The sequence below is a fragment of the Lactuca virosa genome, chromosome 2 (assembly GCF_052849685.1).
Source record: "Lactuca virosa cultivar CGN04683 chromosome 2, Lactuca_virosa_CGN04683_v6, whole genome shotgun sequence".
Taxonomy (NCBI): domain Eukaryota; kingdom Viridiplantae; phylum Streptophyta; class Magnoliopsida; order Asterales; family Asteraceae; genus Lactuca; species Lactuca virosa.
The window spans coordinates 89,866,017-89,891,683 of NC_136427.1; the positions used below are offsets into that span (position 1 = coordinate 89,866,017).

Below are 25,667 nucleotides of genomic sequence, written 5' to 3' on the forward strand. Positions count from 1 at the left end.
AACAGCCAACTCACCTGAAATCTCGACACCCAACATCCTTAACCTATCAATGTGTGACTTCATCTCTAAGATGTGTGCACACACAGGTTGCCCATCTTCGTGTTTACTTGCCAATAGGGATTGAGTGAGCTTGAACTTTTCAATCCTTTGAACTTGTGGGTCAGGGAGAACAATTGGAGGAGGTGGAGGAAGTAAAGCACGACTCTCATTTCCTTGATCGTATCTTGGAACGTCATCTTCATTTGGAAAGCTTGTTCCAATGGATATGGGAAGACCATTGTAAGATTCAGACATCTACAAAACAGGAGAAAATTCAAGTCATTTGATAAGAATCCTTGATGTAACACCCAAATGAAACATCAAGGCTAGGATCCAACACAATACTCTACAACCTTGAAGAGGGATGCCGTAATCTAGTTGCAGAATATTTTAAGGTAGGTAAATGACGATTTACCAATTTCCACCATGAAAAACGAAAAAGAAATTTAAGTTCTAAATGAATTGAAACTCCTAGATCTTTTGAGATTCATTGAACTTTTCAATGGTGTGTTTAATCTCTATTATGCCCTTCAAATTTGAGACTGGGATGCCGAGGATCACAAACAAGGTGTGAATAACCATACGAATCTACGTGATGCACTCAATGATACTATCACCTAATCAATGTGCCAGTTAGCCACACACGCTCCATTGATCTATGATAAACATCGAGCCACCCTTCGCCACCAATGTCAATCCCAAATTAGTGTGCCGGTTAACCACACACGCTCCACTAACGTTTGACAAGGGTACGAAGTGTAATTCCATGGATTAGCATACAATTTCACATTTTTCCTAAAGTAACTAGAATTTGGGAATTTGTAAAAGCATGTAGTTACTTTGTACTTCATTATACTTATAATGGAAGGTTTCGTCCTATTCTACCCGTTCGGCTAACGACCCTCCACTAGTCAAGAGTACGGTGGGTAAGAGTGGATACCCATTCAATCGCCATTTTATAGGCAATTTCCTTAAACACCCCTTATAGACCAGCTTCGTGAATGAGGCCTACTAACGGTAAGACTGATTCTTTACTCATATATATATATATATATATATATATATATATATATATATATATATATATATATATATATAATATTAGACTTTTAATGTTACATATATATAGTATAGGGTGTATTTTACACTTTTATAGGTGGTCTAATTTAACTAATTATACTTTTAATTTAATTAAATGTAAACCAAAACTTTATGGATTTATTAACTCTCTTTTAATTATACATTTTAATTAATTAATAAAACCATAAGGGTGTAATTTGAACTTTTCAAAAATACGAGTGTTTTAGAATTTAACATTTCAAAATTAAACTTTTAATCAACTTTTAAATTCCAAAACTTGATGGCAAGTTTTGAAACTTTTCAAAACATTTGGGATTAGAATTTAAATATTTCAAAATTAACTTTTAATCAAAAAATTTAAATTCCAAAACTTGAGGGCAAGTTTTGAAACTTTTCAAAACATTAGGGTTTAACTATTTAAATTTCAAAAACAAAACATTTAAGATCAAATTTAAACTATAAAACCTAAAGGGGAATATTGAAACTTTTTCACAAGATAATTCAAATCTAAATTACAAATAATCAATCTTTATCTAATAAAACAAAAGATTATCTAAATTTTGACAACTATCTTCTATTTTGGCAAGGATAATCACCTAATATCAATAAAAAATGGATTTTATGAATTAAAAATGTTTATGGTAAGTATCCCAAGCCAAAACAGCAAGAAAATCGCCAAAAAAACGCTGCCAGACTCGCTGACTCGTCAAGTCAGCACTGGACTTGTCGAGTACCCAGTGGACTCGGCGAGTTCAGTCATGGACTCGGCGAGTCCAACCCCAAAATTCGAAAAAATTCATTTTCAGCCAATTTTCGATCAAGTAAGCATCAAATTCACTAACAAACAGCCCTAGGCTCTGATACCACTGATGGGTTTTGAGCAATACATCATTCCTTTGGTGTACATGCAAACCCTAATAGCTTTTGGATCTAGTTTGTCTAATGAACATGCAATTGACTATCCAAAGCTATAAACCCTAGATCTAGCATTCAATTAATCATATTAACATAAAATAGGGTTTAGATCTAACCTTTGATTGTTATATGGCAATAACAATCAATCCTTGGCTTCAGAAAGCTTAGTGCCTCAAGTGTTGCACCTCTAATGGAGTCAAAAACACCACTAAGCAACTTGGATGAAGAGGGAGGAGAGAGGAGGCACCAAAAATGGCTGGAAACCCTAAGGGATTAGTTGTCCACATTTTTGGGGCTTAGGGGCTCCTTAAATAAGTAGGAAATTAGGGTTATCTAACAAGGAAACCCTAATTTGACTCCTTAAGCTCTAAGCAGCCCATGGACCCCTTCTGGAACATGCCTTGGACGATTTCTAATGGGCTTCCCCATAGAATTCGTCCAACCTATTATTCCAAGGTGATCCATAGCCCAATTATGTAATTATCTTATAATTACACAATAAGTCCCTTAAGTTTAATTAATCTCTTTTAGCCACAAAATTAATTCTTAATTAATTCTTGACTAATATCAATTAAACATTATGATTTCTCCTTTAACATATTATTCTTATAATATATTAATAAATCATAATTAAACCTTTCTCTCCTTAATTCATCCTACATATTGCTATGGTGAAGGCAACCCAAAAGGACCATGCTCATAATCGGGTCAAGTACATACCAAAATAGTTATGGACTTAGACACTAATCCAACAGTTTTGACATTATAAGTCTTTAGAGCCTTGCATGCACGTAAAGTTCGCAACTTTACGTGATAAAGATGCCTTGGGAAGCTAGATCTGTAGTATGGAACCTTTAAATGGCTTAAAAGCATCTGAATGGATAATGGACTGAAGGGACTCGGCGAGTTGCATAGCCAACTCGGCGAGTCCGATGAAGATTATCGTGCAAGGACTTCTGCATGGACTTAGTGAGTCGGTGGGGTGACTCGGTGAGTCAACTTGGGTTTTCCCGGCATTTGGACACACTTGAACTCGGAGAGTTGTAGGAAACTCGACGAGTCGGGTCAACATGGACTGTTGACCTTGACCGTTGACTTTAACTTTGACAAGGATTGACTAGTTGACTTCTGGGGCATTTTGGGAAAATTGGAGACTTATAAATATGGTTCTATGATGAATATAGGTGGTGGAGTTTGTGGTGGTAATCCGAGAGTTTGAGCTTATCATTTCGAGTCGACAGTTGAGAGGTGAGTTGCCTCACTATACTAAGGGGTCTAAGGCACCAAGACCGGCCCATCAGATATGATAACCTAGCAGTTGATAGTGTGTTGAGTATGAGTTAGTGATACATGTTAGTTGCTATGCCAGTTAGGTAGATTTATAGGACGACCTGTAGTATTATGTGATTATCTGTATGTGTATTAGTCGTGTTATGTGTCGTCATATCATGTGGGATGGGTTGAGGTGATACTGCTCTGTACAGTAACCAACAAACCCGGGAGCATACCAGATACGAGCTGAGGGAGACACATAGTGTGGGCTCACACTGTGGGCCCAGGGGTAATCCAGTCTGTAAAGCTGTGGACCCAGTACATGTTGTTATTTGTATATGTATATTGTGCAGTGTATTGGTATTTTGGGGGAACTCACTAAGCTTTCGAGCTTACAGTTTCAGTTTATTGTTTCAGGTACAGAAGGGGATCGCGGCAAGGCTAAGGCATGATCGTACAACTCCTCATGTTTTGTTTATGTTTCTGGGAAGACTCTGATATTATACATTTTGAAAACAAGTTTGTAATGATCTATTGGTTTGAAATGTTTTTAAAAGTTTAAATTTGGCATGATTTTATAGGTGTTACATGCTTACAAAACATAATTTGGATCCTTCCAAAATTTACGTAAAATAGATCAATATTGAAGGATCCAGAGTTCATTTAACTTACACTGAACATAGAAAACAATAAAAATGTAAAAGTTTTAATTTTATGTAAAAGTTGAAATTTAAGCCTCGAACATGAATTTGGGACCCACTATAGATGATAGAGCATATCTGATGTGACAATGAATTAGTTGTTGATGTATGTTTTCCTGGTTGCATTTGCAGATGATACATATAGTAGCAAAGGATGTTGTTTTCTTTATTCATACAGTTGTTCTAACAGAATTTATCTTATTCCAGATAGCCATATATGATGTAAGTATCTATAATAATTACAATCACGTATGATTTGATGTGTGGATGAGTAGTCACAGATAATTCGTTGATTCATTCAACAATTCAAGTACTGTAGCTCATACACTAAAAGAATCTAAAAAAAACCATTTTCTTGTTAAAACTTGTTATCATTTTTGCAATGTGGAGGTTAGAAGTTATTGGTCTCTAAGACTAGTATTTTAATACTCTTGGTTGCCTTGTTAACAATTATCATCCGCATATTCATATCTATACCCAATCAGCCATGGCTTTGGTTGGTCTCTTTCTTTAGGTAACTTATTTCATTCAATTTCTAGTCATCATCAAACCTAATTTGTCTAAATTTATTAGGTATAAATCTTTTTCAACTTTTGAATTGTAGCACAGTGCAGGTTGTAATGACAGTGATCAAGTACACACCCCAAGTAAGGACTGTTATTAGCTTTCTTTTAATTTATGGTTTGAGATTGTTTATATAAATTGTATGAATTCAGGCAGTTATGAACTTCAAAAGAAATAGTACAATTACGATTAATTATTCTTCCTAATCATTGGCATATTCTTCTTGACATTATCAATATTTCTAAATAAACTTTTAATTATACTTTCTGGTTTCTTTTTCTTGCAGAAAAAAACCAAGCTATATTTTATCATTTTGTAATTGTCAAATGTTCATTGTGTAATATGTAATTTGTATAGATGCTTAAGTGTTAATTAAGTGTTTAACTATTAATTAAGTGTTGTATTGCCTCTATGACTCGGTGTCTCTCTTTCATTGTCTAGTTTAATTTATTGTATTTTTTTGTACACGAACCTGTCAAGGAAAAGTTTGAATAAGGAAAAAGAGCTATCTCGCTTGCAAGGGTAAGATGTAATTTTGTCTAATTAGTGATGATGATAATTCATGTGTTTTGTTGATGGCTCACAATTTGTTGATAAATCTAAGCAGCAAGTTCAAAAAGTATTATTTTTTAATAGAAAGTTTTATTTATTTATTATTTTTTTGGGACTAATTCACAATTAACATTCCTATAGGAGGGGAAAAAGTCTTGGTTGGTGCTATAAGGAGAGAAATGGCATTAGAAGAGTTCTGCACTAGACAAAACACTAAACTCATGCAACTTAATTATATGGTATGCATGTTGCATGGTTGTGTGTATATGCAGTCTAAATATTTCTAAAGGTTGTTGATCGTGTGATTAATAAAAGTTTTTCTGTTTCAGCTAATACTCCAAGCCTATATTTGACATCCACATGCGGTGGACAACCACCCAACAACACCAATGATTTTTTTACATGATATGTGAAACATGCAAGTGTCCATTAATAGAAATGTACTATCATATTATATAGTTATGAAAATCCCTTAATATCAATGTATTACATTTATTTCACATTAGAATGATTATTTGTATATTATATATTGTTGAACGAATTGTCTTCTTTTTGTATGATATGTTAGTTTGTATTATGAGACATTAACTTTCATTTAATTTAAAAATTAGTAAATCTAAAAAAAAGTTAAAACATTTACATTTATGACACACAAAAATATGTGTCGTCTGCCTTTATAACAGGGGATTTAATGACACCCAATGTGTGTTGTAAATAGGGATGAACATTTGGACCTATGGACCGCACCAGACCAGTAAACCAGACCGGAACATTTTTTTGGACCCCCAGGACGGCTCTCGGTTCTAGGATTTGAGCAAACCGGTCTGGTCCGTCCAGTTCCAAGTAAAAACCAATTTTAAACCAGCATACCTCATTCGTTTTAAGTCGGATTAACATGTGATTTTTTCCAACATGTAATTCATAATTTGTAGATGATTTTAAATTATAATTTTGTTGTTTTCGGTGTTATATTCGATGAGTTACAATCCTTCAAAGATGAGATATCAAAGCTGAAATATTTCAGCTTTTTAGCAAGAAATTTAAACTTGTGTATCCTGTGAAATTCTTTAAACCATCATATCTCATTCGTTTTAAGTCGGATTGACATGCAGTTTTTTCTAACGTGTAATTTAGAGTTTTTAGATGATTTTAGACTATAATTTTTTTTGGTGTGATATTCGATGAGTTACAATCCTTCAAAGATGAGATATCAAAGTTAAAATATTTCAGTTTTTCGGCAAGAAATTTAAACTTTTGCATTCTGTGAAATTATTTAAACAATCATATCTTATTTGTTTTAAGTTGAATTGACATGCAGTTTTTTCCACGTGTAGTTTAGAGTTTGTAGATGAGTTTAGAATATAGTTTTGTTGTTTTTGGTGTTATATTCAATGAATTACAATCCTTCAAAAAAATGGTATAAAGTATAAACAATCAAAGTTTGATCGGTCCAAAGGGCACAAGAAACGAAAACATATTTACTTTTACGAGTTGTACCGTATCAAACCCAAAAAAGTATTCATTTTAATGATTTGTAACGTATCAAACCCAACAACATATTCATTTTAACGATTTGTATCAAACCCAAAAATGCATTTTAACAAGTTGTACCGTATGCATGTAAAGTTGTACCGGTCCAAATGGGTCCAAGAACCGGAAAACTTGGACCTGGACCTAGACATAGACCTAGAAGGCTAGAACCGGTAAGTCTCATCTGGTTCGGTCCACGGTCCACAATATTTTCCAAAACCGGTCTGATCCGAGATCACGTCCAGTCCGGTTCGGTCCGGTCCGAATGCTCACCCCTATTTGTAAATGCATGTCATAAGCTTTTGACATGCAAATACATGTCGTCTTCTTTTATAACAAAAACCTTAAATGTCACACGTTTGCATGTCATCTATACCTTTATAATTAAGAATATAATATCATTTTATATATGTTTAATTATAAAGCATTTTCCATATGCTTGATTCAAATTTTCATATGGAACATAAATACTATCAAATGATATTATATTAATATACAAACTATACAATAGAGTTGTTTGAAAATTACAATTCTTATCAACTTAACTAAAATATAATCGAATGCAAATTGAACATCTTTTATCAAATTAACCAAAATATAATTAGGTATTTTTATACACAAAAACGTCATATATTCGTAGAAGTTAACGGTAAACATAATTTAGAATATATATATATATATATATATATATATATATATATATATATATATATATATATATATAATCTTTTAAAACAAAGAAAATCCCTTTAAATTATACTTACAAATAAGCTTGTTAAATAGTTTGTTTTATCTTTCAAAGCCACACCTTTTCTCTTCCTCATTCAATAGGAATACGTGCACTAAAAAAGAGCCATTTGTGTTCTTATATCCTCCTTTTCTCTATCTCATTCAAGTCATCTTTTCTCTAAATCTCATTCTCTAAACCCGAACAACCTTAACTATGTTTGTGAACTATATATATATATATATATATATATATATATATATATATATATATATATATATATATATATATATATATATTGTAAAAAAAACCTCTTGAATTTTGTAGTGGTTAATTACTTTAATGTAGAAATCATATGTATACGTAACTAATTATAAATACATTAAGTTAGAAAGCTCTTGAGTTCTAGTAAGAAATTAGATTTTAGTTAAAAATACTTTTAAGTTGTAACTGAAGTTTCAAAAGAATATGGTGTGATGTAACACAAAATTCTTCACGAGGAAATGTTTGAGTCAGGATCTTGGATGTGTTCTTCGTTGCCGCTAGCGAGACTCGATTTTATTCTTGTTATATTCATAAACGGAATCGTTAGAATCGCCCTAGGACTTGCATCCTGGGAGCGGCCTCCGACGATCAAGTTAGTGTCGATATGAAATGAGGTTGTGTCCTTTGACCGGAAGGAACCCAATTGTATATGTATATATGTGTGTGTGTATATATATATATATATATATATATATATAGAGAGAGAGAGAGAGCTTACCTTTGGAAGTGTCTCCCAAGCTCTATATATAGTGTCAGGATTACCTTCTTATCTTGGAGAGTAAGTTTACAGCTGTGCATTGGGAAGGTAAGTGTATGAGTTGTATCTGAGGTGATAAGTGTACAATTTTGTATTGGGTAGGACCAAACCATAAATGGCCAAACTGTAGGAAAATGGTTGAACCATAGGGAAATGGCCGAACCGTCGGGAAATGGCCGAACCATTGGTAAATGATCGAACCATAGCAAAATGGACGAACCATTGGAAAATGGTTGAACTATCTCTAAAAGGTCAATGAGATATACATATCAACAAGTCCCCCAAGTCTAAAGTAGGAGTGAGTCAATGTCTGGTCCTGCTTCGGACATATAATAACACACATATGCAACCAAACTTCTTCATTTAACTAGGTTGGGAGAAATGACACCATGATACCTTTTTCCTTCAATCGTATATGAACAAGATTGGAGTTGCCATTATACTTTGTTCAAGTTGTAATTTATTCAAAATGATTATGTATGATCGTGAAGCTTTAGTAAATCAAAGGTGTCGTATATAACCGATATGTCGATAAAACTAACGTTGATCGAATTTCCTTAAAAAGGGAACTGTTCAATAAAAGAAAGTTGCCCAAGTATAAAGTAGGAACGAGTCGATATCTGGTCATGTTTCAGGCTTATATTATGCTGAATTATAACACAAAAATAGTACAAACCAAAATATTTATATTTAGGCTACCCATGTTGGCTTGTATTTGGTCGAACCATTATATAAGAACCATGCCGATCTATACTTAGTCGAATGATGGTGTCAAAACCATGGTAGCTCTATTATGCCAGATCATGGTGTGAGAACCATGGTGGTTTTATAGGTCGAACCACGGCTTCGGCCGATGGTGACACTTATTGATGTCAGACCATGGTAATAAACCATGGTGGTCTTACTATGTTGAACCATGGCACTAAGCCGATGGTGACTCGTTATGCCAAACCATGGTGATGAGCCATGGTGTCTTTATAGTTTGAACCATGAATTCGGCCGATGGTGACGCTTATTGATGTCGAACCATGGTTGTCTTATTACGTCAAACCATCGAACTAAGCCGATGGTGACTCGTTATTCCAAACCATGGTGATGAGCCATGATGGCTTTATAGGTCAAACCATGGATTCGGACGATGGTGACACTTATTGATGTGGGACCATGGTAATGAACCATGGTGGTCTTAGTACATCAAACCATGGCAATAAGTTGATGGTGACTCGTTATGCTAAACCATGGTGATGAGCCTTGGCGGCTTTATAGGTCGAACCATGGCTTCGGCCGATGGTGACACTTATTAATGTCGTACCATGGTGATCTTATTTTGTTGAACCATGGTACTAAGCCGATGGTGACTTGTTATACCAAACCATGGTGATGAGCCATGGTAGCTTTATAGGTCGAACCATGGATTTGGCCGATAGTGACACTTCTTGATGTCGGACCTTGGTAATGAACCATGGTGGTCTTATAATGTCGAACCATGGCACTAAGCCGATGGTGACTCGATATACCAAACCATGGTGATGAGCCATTGTGGCTTTATAGGTCGAACCATGGCTTCGGCCGATGGTGACACTTATTAACGTTGGACCATGGTAGTGAAACATGGTGGTCTTATTATGTTGAACCATGGCCCTAAGTCGATGGTGATTCATTATACCAAACCATGGTGATAAGCCATGATGGATTTATAGGTCGAACCATGGCTTCGGCCAATGCTGACCTAACATAGTTGGACCATGGTGTAAGAACCATGGTGGCTTTGGTGTAAACCGGTGTATTTGGCTACCGAGAGTTAAATGACTTTCGGTGATTAAACCAGGACGGGGAGTTAGGAAAAATTGACTTATAATGCAATGTATATTTTGAAATAACAATATATGGAATTCAAACAATAAAACATATTGTCAGAGCATACAAAAGCATTACGCTTGTGACAAGCATGTGGTACAACTTGCATTTTACTCCGATGCATTTGTATTTTCTTATTATTACTAGCATACTAAAAATATGTAAATTGTACCTTATGACACATATCGTGTGATGTAGGTTTGAAGTATGAGGTGCTTTCAAAAAGTAGCTTAACTTGGCTTACGGAAGTACAGATCATCAGTCTTGCAAAGAAGATAATCACACAACTAGTGATTTCGTGCCACGTAAGTAAAATGGAGACATTTTGGCTTGCTGTCATTTCACATGTCATAACAGACGGGTGATAAGTTTCATCTAACTTCTTCTCCCTCAGGGTTTGTTAGATGTTTGATGTTCTACCTCTAGCAATTAGCTGCAATGAGACTATTAGGATAGGAGATGTCTTTTGTATGCTTAGTGTCGTGGGAACTGGCTCCTTCCTATGCTTCTGAAGGGAGTGTTGATGTTGGAATAGGATTTTGACTTTGTTGGAGGCCCACATGTTATAAAACACTTTATATGTTTTTATCTTGCAGTTGATCATGTTCGAGACTCTTACAGAAAATGAGATATCTTGAGGTCTTTTTAAAGTTGAAGCGATGTATGTGTGATCTATTATGGCCTGGGTGATTTGGTTTGAAACTCTATACGATGTGGGTTGGTTATAGAAACAAACTGATGCCAATGGAAGGAATTTTAACATTGCATGATAAAGTAGCAATGTAATTTTCAAAGAGGAAGATTCAGCTTTGGGTAGGGGCATATCCATGGATCGCCGATTTCCATGCTTCCCCTCATGACATCAGTTGGGCTTTGCATAAAACAAATCTGAAATTTATTCATCATTTCATGATTGAATATATCCCTTAACCGTCCAACTCTAGGTAAAATAGTTTCTCTCTGATGTTTTATCGAAACAAGAGTCGACCATTGGAGAGTGGAGAAACAATTGGTATTGAACTTCAAGCTTACTTTGGTGTGGTATTTGTAAGAGGAAACAATTGGTATGTTTCGATATTATATAGCAAGTTGGGTTAACTGGAGGGCGCTAATCTTTCCCTACTAAAGCATTATACCATCTGTTATACTCACCACTAATCACTATAGTGGTGAGTGTCACATCATCACCACTAATCACCACTGTTGGGGGTCAGAAATGGCATCGACCAAGTCCTCGCACGATAGCCTGGAGTGCCGCAATAGAATATCTGGTCCTGGAGGGCTGAATGCACTATATGGGTAAGGTTGCGCCCTTTCTAACACCAATTGGGTTTAGATCAACCGGTAGCGCTGATGCTCAACAAATGGTATCAGAGCCAATGGCGAGGGTTCTATTCTCTCAGGGAGCAATTTCTGAGGGGGGGGGGATTGTTCGGGGTCAGAAATGGCATCGACCAAGTCCTCGCACGATGGCCTGGAGTGCCGCAATAGAATGTCTGATCCTAGAGGGCTCAATGCGCTATATGGGTAAGGTTGCGCCCTTTCTAACACCAATTGGTTTTAGATCAACCGGTAGCGCTGATGCTCAACAACCACTAAACATATGAGATACATACCACTAAACACAACGCTCCACCTCATTTTTTAATTAAATTTAAATAAAAAATACATAAAAATCATATAAGTTTTTTTAAATATTAATTTTCATTAAATTTAAATACCAAATTACATTAAATAAAAACAACATTAATTAAAATATAAAAATAAAAATAACATTAAAAATAAAAATTACATTAATTAAAATAAAAAAATAATAGTAAAAATAAAAAACCTAAAAATACTATGCATAACTAAAATAAACTACCCCCTATTCCTACATCGGGCTCAAACCAACTCTTTCATCGCGAGAAAAAGCTTCAAATCTTCGCCGTCGGTCGTCCGTTTTCATTTTCAAGATTTCCATATCGGTTTTTGTTTGAAGTGTCGCTTGTGCCTCTTGAAACAATGTTTTCACTTTAATCATTTTTTGTTCCACCCGACTCATAATCTCGGCCTTGTTCTCTTGAACTTGCACATATCGATCAAATTTCTCTCCAAAATGATCTATAACACTAGATCCCGTAGACGTCGAACCCTGATTTTTTTGCTTTATTTCTTCCAACGGGCCAACGAAGAGGTTGCTTGTTTTCAAAATCGAGCGGATCATTGTTCATCTCGACGTGTGTTCGTCCATCCGATTGTTGGGAAGTTGCATATGGGTTTCTTGAATGCTTTGAACCAGAAGAGGTTTGTGAAGTTCCTTCCGTTTGTTGTATTCTTTTTGGAGCGTCTTTCAATTTTAGTCACGCTTTCACATACGGAAAAGCTGTGCGGGTTGGCGTTGTTTTCTCAAATTGGTCCAAGGCCGCCTTGAAGACATCAAAATGTTTGACCCGCTTTTGTGTATATTTTGGAGGTTGTTGTAAGTTCCTCCAATTTCCGTGCATTTTAGTCGAATATCGCGCCACTTAGAGCTAGGGATGTCAACGGAACCAAACGGGAGCGGAAATAGCTGCCCTCGCCCCGCCCCCGAAATCAGTTGTTTCCCCCGCCCTCGGATCCCCCGCTTACATAGCCCCTGGTCCCGCCCCCGGTTACCTCCATCGCCCCCGGTTCCCCAGGTTTATAGGCTTAAAATTCGAATTTTTTTGCTAAAAAACTGTTTTGTTTTAGGCTAAAAATACTATTTTTAATAACTTTAAAAGCTTAAAACCTAATCTTTTAGAAACTACAAAATTAAAAATCCAACATTACGAATCCAACATTACAAAACGACAATTTCAACAATCTTACAAATATAAAAAACGACAAATCCAACATTACAAATATAAAAAACTTACATGTCCAAAATATATGATCAACTCACTACATCTTCAATATTCATTAATTGGAAACGGGAAAGTGAAACCTAACCTAAACCTAAAACTATAAAATCTATTTTGTATATGTATTTTATATTTAATATATATTTTTTACGTAAATGTACAACCGGGGCCCCCACGGGAGTACGGGATGGAAATACCGACTCCGGACCCTAGTCCCGAAAATAAACGGGGTTTAATTTTGCCCCCGCACCCGCTCCCGCTCCCGGTTTTTTTAAAAAATTTAGTCACATACGGTATCGGAGTCCCACGAGGTTTTTTGACATCCCTACTTGGAGCTAATTTGATCGGGATTTCGAGATTCACTTCACATTAACACATAAAAAATGCTTTGAAATTTCTCACAAAAACAATTGAAGGTTTGATTATCTCCTTCAATTGGGTATTGGGAAGCCGAAACCCTTGCCTCCGCTAGCTTTTCTTCTTCCTCTTTTGTCCATGACACCTTTCCTAGGTAGTAGTGGGTCGCACCGGTTTTTTTTCTTTTCTTCTTTTTTGGTTCAGGTGGTGGTGAAGGTTGCGTTTCTGAAAGGAAATCCGGTGAATAAGGTAGTTATGAAAGTGGTTCTTGTGATTGTTGTGGTTGTGAAAGTGGTGGTTGTGACGATTTTGGATTGAATTGTTGAAATTTGTGGAATTGTTGTTGAAAGGCCGGGAAAGGTTGAAATTTTTTATTGATTTGGAGAACCAGTTTGAAGCAACTTGACAAAACCACCTTGAGGTAATTCCATGGTTGGGAATTGACGAGGGGTTGTATCTAACGCAAAAACATTATCGGGTTTGCGATTTCTAAAGTTTGGAGGGGTATTTTGGTTGGGATCCATGGTTTTTGGTTGTGAAAATGTTGTGTCTATTTTGTGTATAGAAAAAGAAAATAATGGTGTAAGAAATAAGAGTTAAAAGAAGGTTTTTATAGGTAAAATTTGTATGTAAAAAATGTTATTTAAAAAAAAATCAAGTTTTCGGCCATTGAAATGCCTAGTCACCCGGTCAAAGGAAGAAGAGCCCTCATTGGGCATTGCTACTTGTGGTCCGGACAACGAACCATCACGAAACCGATGAACCACGAACCTCCTCGTGCAATGTATACCACTTGGCCTTAGAAACATGTGTAACCCGTGTAACCCGATGGCACTTTAAGCACTTTAACTGTGTAATATCAGCATCGTTGTCTTCTGCTTTTCTTAATCAATGAAAAAAGCCAGAGATGTTTGTGAAATCGAGGTTCGTACCGTCTTGAATAAAGGGTAGTATGTTTACAAAGTGTAATAGAGTACACATCTAACTTGAAGCTCCTATACTTGCTTCTTTCTCTCTCTGTATCTCCTTTTTTTTTTTTTTAAATCAGCTCTTGTTTATGTAGCCTTTATTCGATATTTTAAAATCGAGCCTTAAGCAAGTACATACAATAAGTTTCATGGGGCTATGTTTCCACCATTGCTCAGTGAGAATCCTTAGCACTTTTCGTCGAATACTTTGTGTGCGGGATCGTTATTTCTCTTTTTCTAGCCTAATAAGGTGCTATTGTTGAACAATGATCTTCTGAAATAGGCAAAGTTAAGAATCATCTAACCAAGTGAATCTGCTTCAACTAGGTAAGGTGAGTACGAGTTTAAGATATACTCCCTCCGTCCCAAAATTATAGTCCATCTTTCCTTTTTGGTTTGTCCCAAAATAATAGTCCACTTCTAAAAATAAATAACATTTTTACCAAAATACCCCTCATTATTACTTAACCAACTAAACATTTAATGGAACATTAAATGCAAAGTAAGAACAAAACTGTCATTTTATTAAATAAAGTTAGTGGTAATTAATGTTTTTCTTAATATGTGTGTTTTTTGTCTGTGGACAATAATATTGGGACAGAGGGAGTAATAAAATCAAAGATCCCATAAGGGCTTTCGGGTATGGTATTCATGTTCATTTTGTAAGCTGTGATTAGGGCAACCAAGCCCTAATCACCGACTTCATCCAGGCCCTTAGAAACTGAAATTCAACTTTTTCTCCAACCCCTGGCCTGCAGATAGAGCTCTCAGGGAGATCTGTGTTGCTGAATAGGGCAACCACGCACGGATTTGAGACGAAAGAGAAGTCGAAATTGAGTTATTTTGCAGGTATTGGGTATTTGAGTGTTGTCGTCGTTTCAGACATTGTATCGAGCATCTTATCTACATGGCCTGTTCTTTCTTCTTTTTCCTTGACCATGTGTTAGGTGTATCCCCTTCATGACCCATCCAATTCAGAAAATAATGGGAATATCTAGTGCTTTCTCCCAAATCACAACACTTAAGGCTTGTTGTTTTAATATACATGTGTTTTAGCTAAAGGTGCAACTCGTAAATTCTTTCTTAATATTTTTTTTGGCCCTTTCAAAGTGATTTCAATCTAACCAGTAAGTGATCTCAAGCTTCAACCAAAATGTTTTTTTAAATAAAAGAAAAACAGAAATATGACTAAAAGTGTCAACTTCAACAAAAGCTAGGGACAATTTATGTAAATTAAGACAATTCTCTAACCATTTATGTAAATTATGCCAATTCCCAAAAAAAAACATTATTCATAGGCATATGCTTGCTTTTAATATGTATATTAATATACATAAAATAAAATGTAGCTCCTTGAGTTTTAAGGAAAAAAACCAACTATGGAGGTTGATGCTTCTTTAACAATTAACATGATTTTCTTTTTCGGAAAAAATAAAGTTGTTAGATTTTTTTCGTTGATCATTCTCTAATGCAAAGTACAACTATTGAAATGACAACGGAGGGTAAACATAGTAAGAGATTTAAGAAAATATCCTTTTTTCGATTGGAGGTTGAGATCTATGGAGATGGTTGTGCAAATGATTTCAGAACGCGCGAGGCAACAACTGTTTTGCTCGGGGTCCCACAGATGGCGCCACTTGATATAACTCAGAATTTGTCACGAGGAAATTTTTGAGTCGGGATCTCAGATGTGTGAAACTTCTAGTCTGTTATTCTATTTTAGATACGGTTTTTTAGACCAATTCAACCGGTCGGCCCAGTTGAACCATTGGACCAGTAATAGACTGATTTAATGTGCGGTTTGGTTTTAAAAACTTTGATAAATATAATTTACAGCTATCTTATTTTATTTACGGTATACACCAACTCTAAAAAATCATCGGACATGAAAATGATAAATAAGAATGACCCCAAAAGTGATGTTCATGCCATGAAAATATATTTAAAGCTATATTTATATTAAAAGATATTTATTATTGATATCGTATAGTTATAATTTTGAGTCTAACAATGATTAATATTACTAAATGCGTTAACGTTATAAATAATTAATATATTATAAAATAATTAATGTAATATAATTATTTTTATAAAAAATAATCGTATAAAAAACAAATCACAAGGTAAAAAAACTTGAAGATTTTATTCATAATAATCTATTAAAATAAAAAAAAATCATGAACAAAAAATATATTAGGGTATCTTATGATAGTATTTATTTTTTTTTTTTTTTTTTTTTTTTTTTTTTTTAACAATGGTCTTATTTGTAGAAAAAAAAATTAATGAAAATTTATGACATTTATCAAAGTTACTTTTTAAAAATCCAACCGTTTCAATTGATTACTTTGTAACTTATTGATTAAGTTAAAAAAGTATTTTGAACAAAAACCAATTTTAAATATTTTTTTATTTAAAAATAACTAAAAACAAAAACTTTAAAACCAATTAATAATCTTAAAACTTCAAATAATATAAATCCTATTAAAATAAGCTTGACCTTCTCAATATTTGAAAATGCTAAACTAAGTTTACGTTCCCAATATATAAAAATCTTTTAACATATTTTACATTCTCGTATGAAAATATTTTACATGTTGTATAAGACTTTGTTATGCTTTAATTGTCACATTAAAACATGCTTGCAAAATATTTGTCGATTAAATAAAGTTATGGCATAATTATATAAATACAAATATATTTTGATTTTGTAGAATTATATAAAACAATTAATTAACTGATTAAGAAAAAATTAAATAAAAAATAATAGATAAAAATTGGATTTCTAGATAATATTTTACTTAATAACTTTAATAATAAAAAAATAAAATGCTTAAGAAAATGATATACTTAAGGATGCATGCTACAAAAATCCACTAATTCTTCATCTTTTACCCATCAAATGTTATCAAAATCTATTAATAAAATAAAACATCTTGTCTTTTATATTCAAACTTGTCTCATCTAGAAAATTAATAGACCATTTTATCCGTTAGGTAATCATAAAAAAAATCAGTTTATGTTGCAACATTTTTCATAGTCTTGGAATTGAAAACTTTGAATAGATGCCTCGTTAAAAGCCATAGTCATCCCATTGCTATCCACTTAATACACATACGCATTTATTAATTTTATTGATATAAAAGTTTGCTAAAATATCAATTTAACTTAAAAAAGAATATGCTATACATAAAAACGAATGGGCTATGGTATGAAATGGTGTAATTTGATTCTTGGATGCTTGGCTTCATCTAGATCATCGGTTCTTGTCAATGGCTCTCCCACTAAAGAATTCTCACTTAAGAAGGGGTTAGGCAAGGAGATCCCTTATTCCTATTTCTGTTTATAATTGCTATGGAGGGTCTCAATATAGTAATGAAATCTGCCTGCGATAAAGGGATATTTCAAGGTCTTAAAATCCCAAAATCAAACAATATGGTTTCACATCTCTTTTATGTAGACGATGCCATCTTCATAGATGAATGGACTGAAAATAATATCAAAAATTTGGCATGAATACTTCGTTGCTTCCATATCTCCTCAGGACTTAATGTGAATTTCCACAAATCGAAGGTGTTCAGAGTTGGTTCATCGCTGCGTAGACTTCCCGAATGGCAACCCCACTTGGGTGCCAGCCTGCAACTCTCCCGTTTTATTACCTTGGAGTACCGGTAGGCGCCAATATGAACCTCCAGAAAAATTGGCAACCTATAATTGACAGGTTCAATGGGAAGCTATCATCCTGGAAGGCAAAATCATTGTCGTTTGGTGGAAGGTTAACTCTCACCAAATCAGTCCTTGGAAACCTCCCTACTTATTTCTTCTCCCTCTTCATGGCACCGATGGGGGTCACTAATTCACTTGAACGAATACGAAGGAAATTCTTGTGCGGAGAAACAGAAAACAACAAAAAAATAAATTGTGTGGCATGGGAAAAAATTTCTAGAGCATAAAGAAGTAGGGGGACTCGGACTTGACTCTCTTAGGGCCCTTAACTTAGCTCTTATCGCGAAGTGGTGGTGGCGATTAAGAGAGAATCAGAACACGCTATGGAGCCATGTCATCCGAGGAATTCATAAAACAAACTCAAGGGGAGATTCACGCTTAGCCAATCGATCGATTACTGGAATATGGAAGAATATCGCCTCTGTTGATAAAGAACTAGAAAAGGTAAGCGTGCCCATGATAATGAAGAAAAAGGTGAATAAAGGTGATAAAACATTATTTTGGTTGGATAAATGGGTAGGGAACGAAACATTAAGGGCAACGTTTCAGCCAACAGCCGTTGGAGATAAATGGAAAGGAAAAAAAAGATACACTGTGGAGGATGGAGTGAAGACCACTGGACTGGAATGGAATTGGAAAAATAGTCCAAACATCATCGACCTTGCAGCTCTCTACTCTTACCTGGGCCAATTTCAGCCAACAGCCGTTGGAGATAAATAGAGTTGTGAACTATCGGGTGACGGCATATATCATGTTGACATAGTTAGGCATATGATCGATTGGCCTAAGAATCCAATACCTCAAGTTCAAGTTGAGTGGATGAATGAAATTCCGATAAAAGTTCTCTTTATCTGGAGAGCAAATCTGGGAAGGATACCGGCAGCCACATAACTATATAAGAGAGGTATAACCTTAGAATCAACCCAATGTGGATATTGTATGGCGATGGATGAAATCCCAAATCACATCCTACTCAGTTGTACCTTTTCGAAAACTATATGAGAATAGATATAAAGTTGGTGCAACAGGCCTCACACTCAACTTAACACTGTGGGAGAGTTGATCGACTATGCAACAAAACAAGGCATACGCAGGAAGAAGAGGAAGGTTATGATCAGTATATGCTACAGTACACTTTGAGAGATTTGGAAGGCTAGGAATGAAAGGACATTCATAAAACTTATCACTACCCCCTCAAAGGTTGTTGATAACATTCAAACGGCGGTATACACTTGGATGAAATATAGGAGCTCGACAATAGTTTATGAATGGGCTACTTGGCGCTCATGCCCTATTAACTAATCGAATTCAAAATGTAATGCAATATGATATGAGAATGATGTAAACTGAAACTGTACTGCTCCTTCTAGCTCCTTGCTAGTTGGGGCCTTTTTTTGTTTTCTTATAATATATTTGCCGGTTAAAAAAAATAAAAATAAAATAAAATAAAATAAAAACAAATAAATGTGATATTTCTTTAATTTTAGTTTGACAATACATGAAACATTATATTTTTTAATATTTAGTTTTCCTTTGTAATAACATTCACTTTATATAACTTATATTACGCAGTGAATTTATTTAATGAAAAAATATATTTTTAACCATACCAATCTATTGTTTTTAAAAGTTAATTATACTAATAAATATGAATATATCTTATACATAAGTCATTAATTAAACTCAATTTTTAGAGTAAATAACGTTTTTCATTTTAAATCAATAATACATTAAATATCAAACTAAAAAATCTTTTCTCGAAAACCATCAAATAACCATAAAATAGCTCTCTATTTTATACTAGGTGTGAAACTCATGTATTACATGGGTTTATTTAAAAAAATCTAAATATAAAATTTTAACAATTTAATAAGTTTGAATTTATAAGAAAAATGAGAAAAAATTTGAATTATTAAAATTAATGAGACTTTAATACATTACATATATAAACTCATTCTAATAAATACCTTACATATTAAATGTGAAATTTTAATTTAATAAAATGAAAAATACAATAAAATGACAAATGGAAAATAGAAAATTCAAAAATTATAGAAAATGACATATGTCCAAATGAAGGAGAAGATGACATGTGACAAAAAGATTTTGATTTATTAGGGAGGACTTGACAGCTATTTTATACGTACCATCATATTTTTACCAATTTCAATATAAATAAGACTTTAATAATTACTCTACTTTATAATTATGGTCATATTTTACTAATTTCAATATAAATTAATAATTACTCATTCCATCATATCTTCGACTTAATTTTCTTTATTATTTTTATCGTTTAAATTTTTAAAAAAGTCAAGACAACTATTTATCATAGAAACATGATTATTTTTAATCTAATATTATATATTGATACATTATATTTTGTCTATAAACAAAATTCATACTTTCTTGAGGATATATGGCATCAAGATTTTTTTGGTCTAGAAATCTATTATAATTTGTAAATCAAATTGCTACATGATCTCATTCAACTTCCCTTTCTCGAAACCCACATCCAAAAAAATTATAAACAAACTAATTCTATAAAAAGAGACAAACAATTTTTTTCACTCAAGGTCATACTGATATAAATAAAAATATAGAATGAAATTATTTGCTCTTGATCTGTTAAAATAAAACACATATTTTAAATATTTTGCTCTCGTAGAGTATAGAAGATTATATTTGCTATAAATCTGTTAAAATACAACACATATTTTAAACCTTTTGCTCAAGGAGAATATAGAACTGAAACATTTGTATCAATGTCTTTAGAAAAGATTAGAAAAACATAAAAGATTAATTCCAGAGAAAGAGATGATGGTTCAAGCATATCACTTGTACATGAAAATACAAATTTATACAAACAAATGTCTACGAACAGAGATCTACACACACATAGATGTACAACGGAGGCAAGTGGTGGTCATTACACCGACACACACATCTAAAAGGTTGAACCAGAGGCGACATTTAGTTGTAGTGGATGTGAATGCTAGTGGTGTCAAGAGGACGTTGTTGTAGGAAGACGAATGGTAGTGGTGACGAGATAATTTAGATCTACGGTTTTATGAGGAAGAGATGGAATGCGAAAGTGGTGGTTTTTTTGGCCTGGTTGGAGTTGCAACGACATGCGTGGACTTTTTGCAACAGTTGATACGTGAGAGGGAAGAGGCCCATGCAAAAGAAGTGGTGTGAAGATAGTCTGTATGGTGGTGTAAATGTCGAGAAAAAATGGTGGAAGTGGCACCCGAAAGTTGTGAAAGGGTGGACAACGTAAAAGGAGATGACTATCCAGTTAGAATATATGACTTCAAAGGCTTCTATATATGCCTACTAAAGCTTATTTTGGTTGGTCAAATATATTTCACATGGATTGCCAACTTAAAATTACATATTAAAGGCTAAGATTAATTTATAAAATTTCAATGGTTAAGATATAGTTTCCTTAGACTACCCTTACTGGGTGATTTTGGTGAGCCGCTCACCATATATAATTTAAAAAAAAAATCAAAACTAAAAGATATTTGGTGATCTAGGCCACATGCACAACCCAATATCACATCTTTTTAATAATAAGTGGTGGCGTTAAATTACTTTTGTAATTAAAACTAATTTTGTTAGTAACTATTTTTTATTTTGAGTAAATAAATAAATAAAATATATCAAAATAAATTATTAATTTTTCTTTACGATATGATACCAATATTGATATATTTTTTTTAAATATAGAATTAGATACCAATATTGATATATTTTTTTTAAATATAGAATTAGATTGAGTGGGATCGTTAATGGAAGTAAAAGATTAGGGTTAATTGAGTTGAAGATGTGGAAGAGAAAAATTAGTTTTTTAATATATGATTGAGATGTGAAGAAGAATAGTCTTAGGTCAATATTATATATTATGGGTACTTTAGTTAATTTCTTATATTCTTAATTATATTTTTTTGAATTAAAATATTGTGAAGTAAAAAGTTTCGTTATCTTTAAATCTTAATACTCTGTTAAATTAATCTTTTGAAAAAAGTTATATTACAAAATTTTAATAAAATGCCAAAAAGTGTCTCAGTTGTAACCGATATAAAATTGATTGTATATTCACATTGCTGCCTTGGGCAAAATTTTAAAGATCCCTCAAGGGTTATCATGGTAATTTCGTATGGTTTAAAGGTTCAGTTATGCCCTATATTAACCCTCTCTTCCTTCAAAATCATCATGTAGCACTTTAGGGTTTGTTTCCTGGCCGCCATGGATACGAGCTTTGGGAAGCTTGTGGTTATTCTTCCGTGAAAGTGTTTTTTTTCCGCATGCCAACAACCGAATCAGCTTCTATTTACATTTCAAATTCTTATTCTTTTCTGCAAATCGTATATATCGTTTTGATGGATTTAGGTGATGAAGTACTGACGATGGTTTTTCCGACTTGGGTTTGGAGTTCTTCAGCCGCAATTTCCCTGTTTAAAAGGTATGAACTTTTTTTTGTTTTACTAATCTGTACAAGTATTTATGATTGTTGATATATCTTTTTGAAGATTGACGCTATCGCGGTGTGAAAAATTAGTGCACACGAATAAAACCAAAAAATTGCATTAGCATCAAGCCATCAAACCATAGTTTGAATAAAGGTCAAAAAAAAAAAAAAAAAAAAAAAATAAAATAAAATAAAGCTCACCTTCTATTTTGTTTAAGGTCAAAAAAGTTATAAAATAAAAACCCATATTCAATTTTGTTAAATCCGACAAGCACAAATCAAGTTTTTCATTTTATTTTTAAATCTAAAACAATAATGATTTTTTTTGCACTTAAGCGGATGCCCTCATGTTGTCCAATCAAATAGATAAAACATAATTTACATAGAGAGAGATTGAGTGAAAGAGATTGAGAGATGTTTCGTTTGTGATCTTTTTGAGTGTCCAGCTTCGCAACGAAAGGTGCATAAACCCCGTTAAGCCATGATTTAGTGTCTTACACAATCCCAATGATTGTGCAATAGTGTTTTATCGCTTTGGTTCGTTGTTTAGCACTGTTAAGGCTAAGGAAAATCAAACACATGAACTTTCCAAATGATGATTTCTCATTAAAATAGCGAATTGTATAGTGATTACATAACGTAAACCCTAACATACAAGGGTTATTGGAGTTGACCGGTTTGACTTGTTGTCTTTGTTTGATTTTGACTTGACCGAAATTTGATGGTTGTCACATCATCCTCCGTTAGAGGGAATTTCGTCCCGAAATTTGCATTTTGACTGGGACTTCAAGAGTTTGGAAAAAGATGTGGAAAACTTTTCGTAGTACAAGAAATTGATTATGGTGAGGAACAATCCGCCTGATGTCACATGACGACCTTGTAAATTTCTTATTGTAACTCGAGCTGAGTCAATTTAAAAGGAGTTTATTATTTTGGGATGATAGAGTATTCTATGTGTGCTTTTATACTCCCTGTTTTATCCTTGGTATTACCACTATGAATATTTTATAACGTAGTTAGCGAGTTCCATCATTACGAATGTTTCAACAAATTTTGACGAAATTTGCATTATAAGTCCTACCAGTTCTTTTATAGTTGCTTGGCGTAAAGTCGATGTTAGAAGCACGTACTGATATTTAAGGGTGGTTCCGGGTTAAAAAAATTAAGTTTTATTAGTTACCTATAGCGACGACTTGTCGTCGCCATAGGTTTAATCTATTACGATGACTTCTTGTCGTTATAGTTTTTTTTTAACAAGAGCCAACGACATACCTATAGTGACACACAAGTCATAATTTGCATGTGTGAAGACTTGGAGTACTTTCTAATTGGTTCATGTGTGAAGACTTGGAGTACTTTCTAATGAAAAGTGTGTTATTGGGGAAATTGGAAACTGGTACGTAGCTTCAAAGTCAAGAATATGCAGTAGGTATGTGATGCATTAAATGCATGAGGCACACAAGTCATAATTTGCAGCAACATATACGTATATGTGTGTGGATTGAAGAAAAAAGTTACGGCTCAAAAACTATATATATTTATTTCTCTTCATTTGTTAGATACACAATAACCATAACATCATAGACTATATATATTCAATTTCGTTTGTAATTTTCACTAATTTATATTCCGCGAGTGTTACTGAAATCATTTATCAATTTTTCAAAAGTGCTTAATTTGTTTTGTTGCATTCCCAACAATTTGCTATTAATTAATTCTCCCACTTCACTTATATAAATCATTACATTCTTACCGCGATTTTTATCTTCTCCCTCACAAATGGATCCACCTGCAGATCATCAAAACCCCATAGATGACCTCGATTGGTTTCAGTACTTTGATCATCAAGATCTTTTCAGGTATATATAAACGTCACTCATTACACCATCTTTCGCACAGAAAAATGATTTTGTCGACATTGATCAAAACATGGTTTGGATTTGTAGTGATCAAAAAGAGTCTTTCATCGTGTTGGATTTGATTATCTTGAGTTTTTTGGATTTTTGCAGTGGTGACATGCTCGACCATCATGATTACGAGTTGTCGGAAAAATCGCATGAAGTGTTCGATCAGAACGTTTCCACAGTACATAACAAAGATCAAAACCTCATTTCTAGAAATGAGTTTCACGATTTTGATCCCCTTGAAGACATAAGCTTATGAGATTGTTGGGAGGATGATAATTTACCATTGGTTAGTTTCAGTGAAGACTGTAAATCCGGTGGTGAGGCTACATGTAGTTCTAGTGCTGCCACCACTGATCATGGTGGCCGGAAGGTGGCAAAGAGATTGAGACCATTGGAGTTTGAAGAGATAGAGAAGTACTTTGAGATGCCGATAATCATGGCAGCAAAGGAACTAGGGATAAGTTTAACAGTGTTGAAGAAAAGATGCAGAGAGCTAAACATAAACAGATGGCCTCATAGAAAACTTAAGAGCCTTCAATTCCTCATTCAAAATGCCAAGGTAAATTACGATAATAACTTTCTATACATTACGCATGTATGCATGCATGCACTTGGTAACCAAAGTAGTTTTGGTATTTTCTAAAATTTTAATTATTAGTTTCTTTATAACATAAACATAGGCCCTAGGCATATGCCACATCAAATCAATTGATTTACTACGATTTCCTGATTTATATTTATATAAACTTAACTAATTGTAAATTTTGTGAACTCACACGAAAAATATATTGCATCTACCTTTAAAACTAGGAGTTGGGATTAAAGAAGGAGATAGAGACGTTAGAAGGGCACAAGAAGATGATGGACAAATTGCCAGGTATGGAATTGACAGAAAGAACAAAGAAGCTTAGGCAAGCTTGCTTCAAAGCTATTTATAAGAAGAGAGGACTTAACAATCCTTAGTCCTTACCTTTTCTTTTTAATTTTTTTTTTCATCCTCTTTAACGTATTTTATTTTTATTTTTTATTTTTTATTTTTTTTTTGGATGTAATCAAGGGTATTTTAGCCATTTTGTTATAATTAGTGGATTTTAATCTACATTGTATGTGTTTTTCTCTTGATAGTTTGATACCCTTTTCAGTTTCATTGTGTTTGTCTATTGATTTTTAATGCAGAAAATTTTGTATAATTTGGGTATTATAGTTTGTATTATGTATTTAGCTATATTCTAGATTGTCGACACAACTACACCGACGACTTTATACTAGAGGTCTTTATAAATAGACTTATGAATTTAGTAGGAATAACTTGATTATAATCTTGTGATTTGTTCC

General features: G+C 33.7%; 1 long non-coding RNA gene across 3 annotated transcripts; it reads left to right on the plus strand.

Moving 5' to 3' along the window:
- Positions 1-22,091: 22,091 nt before the first annotated feature.
- LOC145159277 (uncharacterized) lies at positions 22,092-25,448 on the plus strand. 3 transcript variants are annotated; one of them, XR_013737595.1, is made up of 4 exons: positions 22,092-23,854; positions 24,221-24,284; positions 24,435-24,891; positions 25,143-25,448. It is a non-coding gene; the product is annotated as an uncharacterized LOC145159277 (long non-coding RNA). The 3 variants fall into 3 exon arrangements; XR_013737594.1 differs by having other exon boundaries at positions 22,093-22,419; XR_013737593.1 differs by having other exon boundaries at positions 22,094-24,284.
- Positions 25,449-25,667: the final 219 nt, after the last annotated feature.